Source organism: Thamnophis elegans, chromosome 11 (assembly GCF_009769535.1).
Source record: "Thamnophis elegans isolate rThaEle1 chromosome 11, rThaEle1.pri, whole genome shotgun sequence".
In the NCBI taxonomy this organism is placed as follows: Eukaryota; Metazoa; Chordata; class Lepidosauria; order Squamata; family Colubridae; genus Thamnophis; species Thamnophis elegans.
The window spans coordinates 61987493-62001789 of NC_045551.1; the positions used below are offsets into that span (position 1 = coordinate 61987493).

Below are 14297 nucleotides of genomic sequence, written 5' to 3' on the forward strand. Positions count from 1 at the left end.
TTTTCCCCCCATTGGAGAGTGCAGTGAGCACGAGGCTTCCATCGCTGTGAATTAAACAAGCATTGTCTGCAGCTTGGGGAGGAAATTAATTGCTCCGAGGGAATTCTTCTCTTCGGCTGCTTCTCCTCACGTGAGGCAAAGTGACATTGGTGATATGTACAAAAGGGTTCTTGCCTGTTATCTGTGATTTATAACCTTTCTCCCTGGCACCCAGTCAGCTGCCAGTTAGCACAAAGCCAGGCGCGGGTGACATTCGAAGGACCTGTATGAATGCAGCCAGCCAATCAATGCCGCCCGCCCCTTTTCACAAGGACAGTGGGTCTGTCACCATTACACCAGGCTGTCAACAGAAAATGACTACGGGAACACAAAAGCCAAAATGATGTCAGCTTAATCAGAGAAGAGACCGAATGCCTCCCAAGGTAAACAGTGCTGATAGAACTAGGAAAAGGTGGCCTTGGCAGATCGGGCGGTATGGGGAGAGTCCCAATGAAACCAGGACTGAAATGCAATGGTATGACACATGGGCTGGGGGAAAAAAACCCTGTTTCCTTTCAATTAAAATTGATGACTGATCTTGGCATGAAGGAAGTCTGGAATAGATAAGAGGGAGAGTGCTGGAGATAGTTTCCCAGGGGTCAAAGTGTTTCTTATTAAAGGGAAATGGGAGGGTGGACAGGCAGCAACTGAGCTGGAAAATGATATGATTGCCCTGCTAAGATGTTACAGCTGAGGCTAAGTGTCTAGAATAGTGCAGATTGGAAACTGGGGTGTGGGGGAGTCATTCTCATCAAGGATCCCTATTAATGGGGAGATAAAACTTTATTCCAAGCAAAAATAAAGCTTCTGTTCAGTTGTGTCCAACACCTGTGACAGCATTAATGTAATTTTCTGGGAGGAGGAGGAGGAGGAGGGGGGGGGAGGAGGAGGAGGAGGAGGAGGAGGAGGAGGAGGAGGAGGAGGAGGAGGAGGAGGAGGAGGAGGAAAAGAAGAGGAGAACGAGGAGGAGGAGGAGGAGTTTTCCAGGATGCTTTTCAACATCTTAGTTTAGTCAACAGTTCTGGAACTCCTAGCTCCCACCCAAATATCTTCAAAACTAACCTTACATACCTCCTGGGTTCAGTCCATGTTTGCTGTATGCTACTGAGGCACATCTGAATGGGAGAAGCAAAGTTCATCAAAGACTACTGAATATGTTATGCAATACAATAGCAGAGTTGGAAGGGACCTTAGAGGTCTTCTAGTCCAACCCCCTGCCTAGGCAGGAAACCCTATACCATTTCAGACAAATGGCTATCCAACATCTTCTTAAAGACTTCTAATGTTGGGGCATTCACAACTTCTGGAGGCAAGCTGTTCCACTGATTAATTGTTCTAACTGTCAGGAAATTTCTCCTTAGTTCTAAGTTGCTTCTCTCCTTGATTAGTTTCCACCGATTGCTTCTTGTTCTGCCCTCAGGTGCCTTGGAGAATAGTTTGACTCCCTCTTCTTTGTGGCAACCCCTGAGATATTGGGACACTGCTATCATGTTTTCCCTAGTCCTTCCTTTCATTAAACTAGACTAAACTAGACTAGAGGAAAAAGTTCCTGCAACTGTGTTACCCTTGGCAGGGGTCGTTTTATGAAAATTGTGTTGTGTTGCTGCAGACAGTGGCATCAGGTTGGCCAAAGGTTCTTCTTACGGCATGTCAAATACCTCCTTATACCTTGTTTTGGAATTAGTAGCCAAGCAATTCAGTCTAAACATGTGCATTTGGGAGAAAACATAACATTATCACAGACTGGTCAATATTTAAAAAAATGTTTTGGCATGCAAGTTTGTATTTCCTAGTCTGCAAGACATTTATGTAACCAGAAACAAATAATGGAGATATGTGATATAGAATGCATTTGGGACTCACTCACACCATACATCAAAACTTCCAGGCACAGTCAGCTATACACCATAACACTGATTACTTCCTGAAAAACGTGTTTTTTTCAGATAATGAAAAACAGCACATTCATTATCAGCCAACATTTTTAATAGTGCAGATGATGGAAGTTCAATTTTCTGACTTTTTTTTTCCAAATTCAAAGTGGGGGTCAACTTATTTTCCAGAACACCAAAAGGCAAGGCAAGAAACAATGGGTGGAAACTAATCAAGGAGAGAAGTAGCCTGGACTTAAGGAGAAATTCCCTAACAGTGAGAACAATTAACTAGTGCAGGGGTCAGCAATTTGCGGCTCTGGAGCCACATGTGGCTCTTTCATTTTTCTGCTGCAGCTCCCTGTTGCTGGTTGGCTCCACAATTGGTAGGGCTTTCGATTAGGACAGGTAGAGGAAAAAGGATGCTGTGCTAGGAAGAGACTCTATGGTGGAGGAACGGGACTTCCGGTAGGCTCCAGAATTGAATGGGGAGCTTCCAGTTGGGACTTTTGTGGCTCTTTGGGGGTTTAAGTTTGCTGATCCCTGAATTAGTGGAATGGTTTGCCATCAGAAGTTGTGGGTGCTGCATTCTTGGAGGCTTTTAAGTAGAGACTGGATAGCTACTTGCCTGAAAGGAGCCGAGGTGGCGCAGTGGTTAGAGTGCAGCACTGCAGGCTACTTCAGCTGACTGCAGTTCGGCTGTTCAAATCTCACCGGCTCAGGGTTGACTCAGCCTTCCATCCTTCCATCCTTTCAGCCTTCCATCCTCATCCAGGTGGGTAAAATGAGGACCCAGATTGTTGTTGGGGGCAATATGCTGACTCTGTAAACCGCTTAGAGAGGGCTGAAAGCCCTATGAAGCGGTATATAAGTCTAACTGCTATTGCTATTGCTAAATGGAATAGAGTCTCCTATTTTTGCAGGGTGGGTGGACTGGAAGACTTCCAAGGTCCCTTCCAACTATGTTATTCTGTTATTCTTGTTGGGATAGGAAATTTCTAAATCTCAACAGAGAATACCAATTCTTTCAACTCACTAGAGTCCAAGCTGTGAAAAAACTCCCACCTCTATCTATAGTATTAATTTCCAAAACTAAAGAAGAAGTCTACAAGTTCATTGGGGAGTTATTAATAGTTAGCAATTATTCTGAACAAAAACTGGGTTGTTTTTTTTTAAGAGATAATGTTTATTTTTGTCCACATGATTTTCTAGCAAAGTAGAAAATTACGTGCATGTTTGTTTCAGAAGTTCTTAGAGGAGCTCAAATTACATTGTAGCAATGGACAATCCTTCCTTTGTGGGTTTTTTTTAAAAAAAATTCACAACATTCATTATAGCTGTTATCTAATGCCGTATTCTAATCTCCAGAGGGGTAGTAGCACGATATCCTGAAATTTGAATATAAGCAGCAATGTCATAATAACATCTGTTTGTTAGCAGAAGATGTGACCAGAGAATCATCATCATCAAAAAAAAAAAAAAAGATTTATCCACATAAAGATTCACATGCAAAGTAATGCACTTACTCTTACTAAAAATGTTTTGGGTTCATTTCTGAAGTGCTTTTTAAAATCTCAGAGGGGTAGAATTGTGAGTCAGGCCACTTGAATGACATGGCAATGTAAGCAGAAGGATGGTAATACTGTATTGAGGCTCACTCTTTGCTCAATTAAGCAAAACACATTTTGAAGAGGTTGGGTAGATTAAGCGAAAATACAGATACATGATAAAGATAGAGATAGATGTAGATGATAGAGGAAGAGGGAGAGGGGGGAGAGAGATGGAGATGGAGTTGCATTTCCCTTCCTCAGTCAAAATAAGTTTAATCTGTAGCACTCTGTGATTAATTCCATCAGCCGTGTAGGGAGATAGATAGATAGATAGATAGATAGATAGATAGATAGATAGATAGATAGATAGATAGATAGATAGATAGATAGACGATAGATAGATAGATAGATAGGTAGATAGATAGATAGATAGATAGATGGATGGATGGATGGATGGATGGATGGATGGATGGATGGATGGATGGATGGATGGATGGATGGATGGATAGATAGATAGATAGATAGATAGATAGATAGATAGATAGATAGATAGATAGATAGATAGGCAGGCAGGCAGGCAGGCAGGCAGGCAGGCAGGCAGGCAGGCAGGCAGGCAGGCAGGCAGGCAGGCAGGCAGGCAGGCAGGCAGGCAGGCAGGCAGGCAGGCATAGTGAATAACTAGGTAGGTAGGTAGGTAGGTAGGTAGGTAGGTAGGTAGGTAGGTAGGTAGGTAGGTGGGTGGGTGGGTGGGTGGATGGATGGATGGATGGATGAATGAATGGATAAGAAAGACAGACAGACAGACAAATGATAGACAGAAGGTACATAGATGGATGGATGAATGGATGGATGGATGGATGGATGGATGGATGTATAGATAGATAGATAGATAGATAGATAGATAGATAGATAGATAGATAGATAGATAGCCTATCTATCTATCATCTATCTATCTATCTATCTATCTACTATTTTGGAAGAAATATCACACATATATTTATTTTTTACATTGGAACTTCCTGTTCCTTCTAATAGCAGTTTCAAATCAGTACAATTCTCACGTTATTTCCTCTTCTAATATATTTCATTTGAGTTTCACCATTTTTAACCCTCTTATTTTACTCATCTATCTGATATATTGGGTGATTACCTCTAATAAAATTAAACTCTCTTGAGAGTGTTTGTGTGTGTGTGTGTGTATACATACATACACACACACACACACACACACACACACACATATACACACCATATGTGATAATATGTTCTGTGTGTTAATTCACATTTCCAACATTTTGGTGAAATATTTGCTGAGATTTTTACTAACTTGCTGGTGCTAGGTGCCATCTGTAAAACACTTTGTACTGGTTTTCCGTGTATGAAACCGATAGTGTCATTTTTAAATTGGTCATCTAAAATTTTTCCCATTTATCTAATTCAATATTGTAGCCAAAGTTCTGTGCCCATTTTACCATTTGTTCTTTCACAATTTCTTCTTTCATTTTATACTTCGGAAGAAATTTATATATTCTTTCTCTCATCTTTCTTTCTGTGCTCTGAATTATTTTGTCTAATTCATGTGGTTCCATTTGGATGTCGTATAATTTAGCATCGTTATTATCACATATATATATATATATTTCTTAATAGGTTTATAATTATTTTAAAATTATAAATAATTATTATATTATTTAAATAGTGTAAGATTGGAGACTGGTTTAGAATTATTAACCAGGAGGGGTAACCAAAAATAAGTATCTTAAACTAACAGAAGAAAAATAAACTTCCTAAATTTACATTAATATTTAAATATATAATCATATTTAAAGTAAAATCTGTTTTTGAAGATGCAAATGGATATGGTTCCTGGTAAAGATATTAATGTTCATTGCAATATTCTTGAATTATTAACTGTAGTGCAACCACTGTAAATTCTATTTCATATCATATTTAGGAATATAGATAAATATTGTAGTAGGACAACATTTTGTGGCATATTTTTATTATTAATATTAATGTCAGCTTTCATGTATTTGAGTATATTTGTGTACATCTATTCAAAAATTTTATACCCAAGCTTGTATAAAGTCAACAAACATTCATTTAGCAAAAAGTGTTCCTTGTAAAGCTCTGTATTATTGAAAGCATCCCAAATAAGTTTATTAGAGTCATCTAAGTATCAAAAAAATATCATCTTATGTGTAGAAAGAGCCTGGAAGCTAGAACATGGTGTGTTTAACCTTCTGGGTAAAGTTAATTTTGCTTCCTATAGGTGGGACACTATTAATATTTAGGAATTGTTACCATGGCTTAAGGAACACAGTGACTCAGTGACTAAGATGCTGAGCTTGTCAATCAGAAAGGTCAGCAGTTCAAATCCCTAGTGCCATATAACAGAGTGAGCTCCCATTATTTGTCCCAGCTTCTTCCAACCCAACAGTTCGAAAACATGTAAAAATTCAAGTAGAAAAATAGGGACCACCTTGGTGGAAAGATAAGTGTTCCATGCACCTTCGGCATTTAGTGATGCTGGCCACATGACCACGGAGACGTCTTTGGACAGCGCTGGCTCTTTGGCTTTGAAACGGAGATGAGCACCACCCCCTAGAGTCGGGAATGACTAGGACATATGTGCAAGGGGAACCTTTACCTTTACCTACCATGTCTTAGAAAATCCCTAGAGTAGATAAAATTGACATGATAGCTTCTGTCGTCAAATTGGTCAATCCAAAGGTTCCTAATAGCTGAAAATTAGTTAACAGGCAACTTTTGAAAGATATTAGAGAGGAAAGTAGGTGAACTTAGTGTCTTTTCAAAGTGCTGGTTGTAATTTGAGCAAGGTGTCCAGTCCCTCATGTACTAGAGTTCAGAACTCTCTGGAACTCTCTGGAAAGCCATTACCTTTCAGTCTTCCCACAAGGAACAGATATCTGTTGTCGGTGATCTCAAATCTTCTCCTTGTCCAGAAAGGAATTACTAAGAACTGGTCTCCTTGATGGCTTTTATTCCACCAGAATCATCACTTGGCTTTCCACAGTTATACTCCATGCATCATTTCTTCCTTCAAAAGTTCCTTTGTATTGATTTGCTGCTTGGCAAATATTAGAATTCCTAATCCCTGCAGTGCTATGTTGAAATGTATATGGACGTTGTATATCATGGGTCTCCAACCTTGCTAGCTTGTCAGACTGGTGGAGGTGGTAACAGGATGCAAGGGGCAGAGGATATGGCTTCTCATGCAGATGTGCATGCACGAAGCTGCATTTGTGAATTTGTGATATATATTTGATAGAAAACAGTGAGTGCCTTCGTTTTTATTTTATTTCATATCTGACGGATAACTTTGCTCAGATGTGTTCCGCATGAATCAATCACTCAATCAAAAATCATATGGTGATCTACATAATGGGACTTAAGAAATAAAAAGTAATCTGGCACATTTGGAGGGGAAGCAATAAATTAACAATGTCTCATTAGAAGGAGAAATGTTGTGACTAGTGTTATAACGGCACTGTTGACTGGGATTTTAAAAAATATATATCAGCACATCTTTGAGTCATTATATGTTTCCCTGCATATCCTCTGCAAGAAAATTAAAGCGCGTGTTCAACCAATGGTCAACTGAATATTAAATAACTAATGCATCTATGTGGATGCAACTGCAGGGAGATTAGGAAGTATTTGTGGATGGATGGATGATGGATGGATGATAGAGATAGATGATAGCTACAGCTAGCTAGAAAGCTAGAAAGGTTGATAGCTGGATAGGTGGATAACTAGATAGATAAGAGAGAGAGAGAGAGAGAGAGAGAGAGAGAGAGAGAGAGAGAGAGAGAGAGAGATGGATGATGGATGATAGAGATCAGGGGTGGGTTTCTCGCCCCGTTCCAACCGGTTCGGTTGGAACGAGGCCCGCGGCGTCCTCGTGCGCGTGCATGGCGCGCGCATGCGTACTAGCGTCTGTGCTATGCTCCAGCTGCTCCTGGAGGATCGCGCAGGCGCTGTATGCGTCCTGCGCATGCGTGGAAGCGCAGAATTCGGCAAAACCGGGTAAGGAGCGGGTGCGGGCGCGCGCGGGTGCGCGGGCGCGGGGGGGACCTTCGCCGTTCCCGGAAGTTACTTACTTCTGGGTTCGGTGACCAACCGGATCGCAGGGACCGCCGCGAACCGGTTGAAACCCACCCCTGATAGAGATGATAGCTAGCTAGATAGAAAGCTAGAAAGCTAGATAGCTGGATAACTAGATAGAGATAGATAGATAGATAGATAGATAGATAGATAGATAGATAGATAGATAGATAGGTAGGTAGGTAGGTAGGTAGGTAGGTAGGTAGGTAGGTAGGTAGGTAGATAGATAGATAGATAGATAGATAGATAGATAGATAGATAGATAGATAGATAGATAGATAGATAGATAGATGATAGACAGACAGACAGATGATAGATAGATAGATAGATAGATAGATAGATAGATAGATAGATAGATAGATAATAGCTAGGTAGATAGGTAGAGAGATAGTTAATAAGAAAGATGATGGGTGGATGATGGATGGGATAGATAGATAGATAGATAGATAGATAGATGGATGGATGGATGGATGATAGCAAAGTGGATAGGTAGGTAGATGGATGGATGACAGGTGATAGAGATAGATAGATAGTTAATAGATAGATGATGGGTGGAGGATGGATGACATAGATAGATAGATAGATAGATAGATAGATAGATAGATAGATAGATAGATAGATAGATAGAGAGTGAGTGAGTGAGAGACAGAGGTGGAGGCAAGGAGAGATAGAGATAGAGACAGAGATACAGATTCAGACAGACAGACAGACAGACCAAGATTCCCACATGTATAGAAAAATAGCTCTCATGATATCATCCTGGCAGTACTTAGCTAGCCATTCTGCTGCTGGTTTTAGACATGGACCACACTGAAGGATCTCTGAGCTGCAGACGTTTCCTTACCTAAACTAGGTAACATCATCAGCACTGATGACACGACATAGTTTGGGCAATGGAACGTCTGCAACAAAACAAGCAAGCTCAGAGAGCACCAAGGACCCCTCATGTCACCCCTGGGCTCCAAATATTCTCCATTATTAGCACTGACAGTATTGCAGATGTGTTGTATTTTCATCCCTGCCTTTCAGTGTGACATTTGGAAATGCAAATTAGCTTTCTTGCTTCGTTTTCATTTTAAAAATAGTAGTGGTCCTATTATGAACTTTTCCTTGTTATCTGCATTCTGAAAGTTAAGGGAGAACAGAAATCAAACTCTGAGCAACCAACTTAGTTTCACCAGGTTGCTTACATGTTAACTAACATCATAGCTGTGAATTCCGTGACCCGTCAAAACCGCGGTCCACAAAAGCGCTATCGACGAAAGCGTGCATTTGACGTCATCACAGCGCGACGAGAAAAAATAAAAATTGAAATAAAAATAAAATTAAAGCAAGCCGATTCACATAAAGGTAAGGGTTAGGGTTAGGGTTAGGGTTAGGTTAAGGGTTAGGCTTAGGTTTAGAGCGTTAGGGTTACATTTAGCATTAGGTTAAGGGTTAGCGTTAGGTTTAGCGTTAGGTTAACGGTTAGGTTTAGGGTTACATTTAGGGTTAGGTTAAGGGTTAGGTTTAGGGTTAGGTTTGGGGGGGTTAGGGTAAGGTTTTCACTTTATTTTTACATTTTTTGATCACAGCACGATGTTTTCGTCGCGCTGTGATGACGTCAAATGCGCGCTTTCGTCGACCACGATTTTGTCGTCCGCGGTTTTGTGGTGGAACCGTGAATTCATCTGAACTGGCAGCTGGAAGTAGTCTTCGACTTACAACAATTCATTTCGCGACCATTCAAAGTTACAACGGCCTGGGAAAAAAAGTGACTTATGACTGCATTTCACACTTATGACCATTGCAGCATCCAGATGCTTAGCAACTGGTTCATATTTATGACAGTTGCCATGTCCTGGGGTCGTGGGTTCCCCTTCTGTGACCTTTTGACAAGTAAAGTCAATGGGGAAGCCAAGTTTGCTTAACACCCCTGTTACTAACTTTTTTAAAAAAATAAATGCAATGATTCACTTAACAACTGTGGCAAGGAAAGTGGTAAAACGGAGCAATTAATCAGTGGAACAACTTGCCTCCAGAAGTTGTGAATGCTCCAACACTGGTAGTTTTTAAGAAGATGTTGGATGACCATTTGTCTGAAGTGGTATGGGGTTTCCTGCCTAGGCAGGGGTTTGGGTTAGAAGACCTCCAAGATCCCTTCCAACTCTGTTATTCTATTCTATTCTATTCTATTCTATTCTACTCTACTCTACTCTACTCTACTCTACTCTATTTGGTGTCCTGTTTATAGGAAAATATCGTCTTATTATTAAAAAAAAACACTGTTGTGGCCCAATACATTCTGAAATGTAGTTCTTAATCTGAAACATCATTAGCAGTTCTTTTTCTAAAATAGAATCAAAATGTAAAGAAATTGAGCAATAATAAGTACAAATGTTGTCCCTCGTATCTGACTTTCTTGCCACCTTGTATGGGGACTATTACTCCACAAATTCCATCATACTCTGTCCCAAATAGTTACATCAATATGTCTGATGTGACGGATGTAGACTTTCTGGGCACAAATTCCAAATTCATGATATATTTGGTTTACATTTTGAGCAGGGTATGGATTTTAGAGGACGGTGACATCTAATGGCTAACACACCCTCAGAATATCATGGATAGCTTCACTTAAATGATTTAGCACATGGAGCAGCCTTTCAGGACATTTTTTCATAATTTGACTTCATCTTAGAACAGTGGTTCTCAACCTGTGGGTCAGGACCCCTTTGGGGGTCAAACGACCCTTTCACAGGGGTCGCCTAAGACCATTGGAAAACATTTATTTTTGAAAAAAATATGGAAAACATAAAATAATCTTATGGTTGGGGGTCACCACAACATGAGAAACTGTATTAAAGGGTCACAGAATTAGGAAGGTTGAAAGCCACTATCTTAGAAGGTCTTAGAGCCATGGTATTACAATAGCTACAATGCAGTAGTGCAGGCTAACTCACAGCTCACTCCAGGAGTTCAATTCTGAATGGCTCAAGGTTGACTCAGTCTTCCATCCTTCCATCTGGTAAAATGGGGACCTAGATTGTTGTGGGGCAAATATGCTAACTCTGTAAATCACTTAGACAGGGCTGTAGAGGACTGGGAAGCAGTAGATAAGTCTAAGTGCTATTGCTGTTGCCCCTCCTTCTATCAATCATCCATTCACCTGTCCATCTGTCCGTTCATCCATGATGTGCAGTGCAGTGGTGGGAGGTCTGATCACCGTGGTGAATCAATGAGGTCTGATCACCGTGGTGAATTCCAGCACATATCAGAAATGCCGTTGTATAAATATATCCTGCTTTTAAAATATATATATATATATATATATATATATATATATATATATATATATATATATATATATATATATATATATATATATATATATATATTTTAAAAGCAGGATATATTTATACAACGGCATTTCTGATATGTGCTGGAATTCACCACGGTGATCAGACCTCATTGATTACAGCCATATGGTTCTGCTAGAAAGATGAAAGGTCCTTGGAAATCTGATAGGTGCCTTTTCCAAGAGGACATTCATTAATGGGGCACATTGGTTCTTTTCTTATTTGGACACCTGTTCAACGGGTTCTTTCTCCGCAAGCTATTTTCAGCAAAAAGGTAATTTTCCAAAGGTACACAAAGAGCAGAGACTTCTTTGAGAAGCCCTTTCTATAGCGCTGATGCTGAAATCAGCTTTTGCCATCACATCCTCAGCAGGTGTTAAGCTGTTTCCCAGCACTAATTTAGTTTGACAGATTGCCATCAGCCATCATCTGCAACTAATCAATTTGTCCCCGGTAGATAAGGACAGCCATGGTCTTGTGCAGATTAAGCCGGGTGCGTTAATGACCTGTCATGCACAGTGACTTGTCCAGGAGCAAGAGAGGTACACACAGTGATGAAAATGAGATCAAGAGAAGATGGTTTGTTATGGCAAATTGAATGCTAAAAACAAGCAGAGAGAAGCTTATTATATTTGTTGGGGTAAGACTAGGCTAACAAAACGAGTCTTGAAAATTGATATTGTTTCAATGGCAGCATTGTCCTCATTTTACATCAGCATACAGTATATAAGGCACAGTTCAGAAAATATTTCTTTTAACTTTCAGTATTTTAAGAAATGTTCCTAGTGTCAGGGTTCCAAATAGCATCCAAAATTAAATCAGCGTCAAAGGCAAAGTATTGCTCAAAGTTCCAATTTATTAAGAGAGCCACATTGTCACAACTGGAAAAACCCGAATCTGAAAGCTTCCAGATTTTCCCCACCCAGCTGTAAGTTGCCTCCACACCCACAAGTCCATCATGTGGTCCAATCTCCCACTGCCATGCTAGCAGCTCCACCCATCCAATTCCGGTCAGGTGCAGAGACAAAGGAAGACCTTGGCTTTCTAGAAAGAATTTTGTTGTGACTACATAATATGTGACTCCTTACAATTCGCCCAAGTATGGTAGGTCAAAGACCCCCCCCCCCCCAAAAAAAAGATGGTTGCAGACCTGACACCTAGTTCTTTTAATACTAAGTATACATGTACAAACATGTTTATGTATGTAATAGCAATAGCAATAGCAGTTAGACTTATATACCGCTTCATAGGGCTTTCAGCCCTCTCTAAGCAGTTTACAGAGTCAACGTATCGCCCCCACAGTCCGGGTCCTCATTTCACCCACTTCGGAAGGATGGAAGGCTGAGTCAACCTTGAGCCGGTGAGATTTGAACCTCTGAACTGCAGATAACAGTCAGCTGAAGTGGCCTGCAGTACTGCACCCTAACCACTGCGCCACCTCGGCTCTGTGTGAGTATGTGTAGAAAGAGAGAGACAGAGACAGTGACAGATGGAAGACAGAAAGAAAGAGGAAGGAAGGGAGGGAGGAAGGAAGCAGAAGTGGTATTCAGCAGATTCTGACCAGTTCTGGAGAACTGATAGCAGAAATTTTGAGTAGTTCAGAGAACCGATAAATATTATCTCTGACTGGCCCTGCCCCCATCTATTATTTGCCTCCTGAGTCCCAGCTGATTTTGAGGAAATGGGGATTTTGCAGTAACCTTCCCCTGGAGTGAGGAGGGAATGGCGATTTTACAGTATCCTTCCCCTGCCAGGCCCCACAGAACCAGTAGTAAAAATGTTTGAATCCCACCACTTGAAGAAAAGGAAAAAAGAAGGGAAAAAGGAAGGAATTAGGAAGGAAGGAAGGAAGGAAGGAAGGAAGAAGGAAGGAAAGAAAGAATTGTGAAATATTTATTTCATTTATTATTTCTATACTATCAATATAAGAGATTTCGTGGGGTTTCACCTTATCAAAATGTTGCATTTTATCTTATATAAGTGGTTTTTTAAAAATCAAATGCACACTGAACAGTTTCATTATATTTTCTGTAAACTCAGATTGTATAACTTGACCTTATATAAACATGAAAGTCCAAAGGAAACATATTGCTTTTAAACTTGAGAGGCCCCATATATATTATTTATAAAGTCTGAGCAGGCAGAAATGTATTTATTTGGCACCCAGAATATCACAGAAACAGTACTAAGGATTAAAAAAACAACAACAAATAGATGTAGTCATCAAGGAGGCTATGTTGACTTGAGGGGGAAAAAGAATTTGAGGTACAGATGTTTTGCAAGCCAACCAATATCTCACCCTTTTATTCAAGTGATTTTAACCAGAACCAATTCCCTTACGTTACTAATGTTGATTAAATTCTTCAAAAGGTAAGGGATTTATGTCTCTTTACGACAGTGATGTCAAACTCAAGGCCTGTGAGTTGGATGAGGCCCACAATGTGGTCAGATCCGGCCCACAGGGCTCTCCTGGTCTACACAATATGAAGAAGCCAGCCTGGCTTCAGTCTGTTTTACCCAATGCTAAGAAGAAACATGCCAGCAGTGTGGGGAGTGGCATCAAACTAGCCACACCCACACAGTTGGCCATAATCACCCAGTTGGCCACACCCATCCAGCCCCCTGAGGCCAATCACAGTCCTGATGCAGTCCTCAATGAAATTGAGTTTGACACCCCTGGTTTATGATTACTGAATATATGTAAGTATAATGTGTATTTATCAATTTATTAAATTTATATGCCGCCCATCTCACTCTGCAAAACAATTCTCATTGGCTCAACAATGAAGAGTGGTAGAGAACATGTTGGCTTGCTAAATACCCTCTAAATAGGAGATCCTGACTTGTTTAGAAGAACATGATATTGGTTGAGTTACTGACTCCATATTCCTCAAAATGTCAAAAATGACCTCTTCTTACAGTTTTTGAGAAATGTGACAAGTAGCACTAATGCATATAATCTGCACCATATCTGTTTTATTTTTTTAAAAAAAATCATTGTCTGGCAGGCTTAACTGACTGAAATATAAGGAACAGTAAAGAATATTTTCTACAGGCCCATCTGGAGAAATCCATGGCATATAGATGAACACAACTTGGAATAGATAGATGATAGATAGATAGATAGATAGATAGATAGATAGATAGATAGATAGATAGATAGATGGATGGATGGATGGATGGATGGATGGATGGATGGATGGATGGATGGATGGATGGATGGATAGACAGACAGACAGACAGACAGACAGACAGAAAGACAGACATCTAAATCTATCTATATCTATATCTATATCTATATCTATATCTATATCTATATCTATATCTATATCTATATCTATATCTATATCTATATCTATATCTATATCTAT

The 14297-nt window shown here is 40.1% G+C and overlaps 1 long non-coding RNA gene across 1 annotated transcript in view; it reads left to right on the top strand.

Annotated features, from left to right (window-relative positions):
• Positions 1 to 336: 336 nt before the first annotated feature.
• LOC116515113 overlaps positions 337 to 14297 on the top strand; it is a 43452-nt gene continuing 29491 nt past the window's right edge. The window contains exon 1 of the long non-coding RNA XR_004256191.1: positions 337 to 422. This is a non-coding gene — a long non-coding RNA (uncharacterized LOC116515113). The remainder of the gene's footprint in view (positions 423 to 14297) is intronic.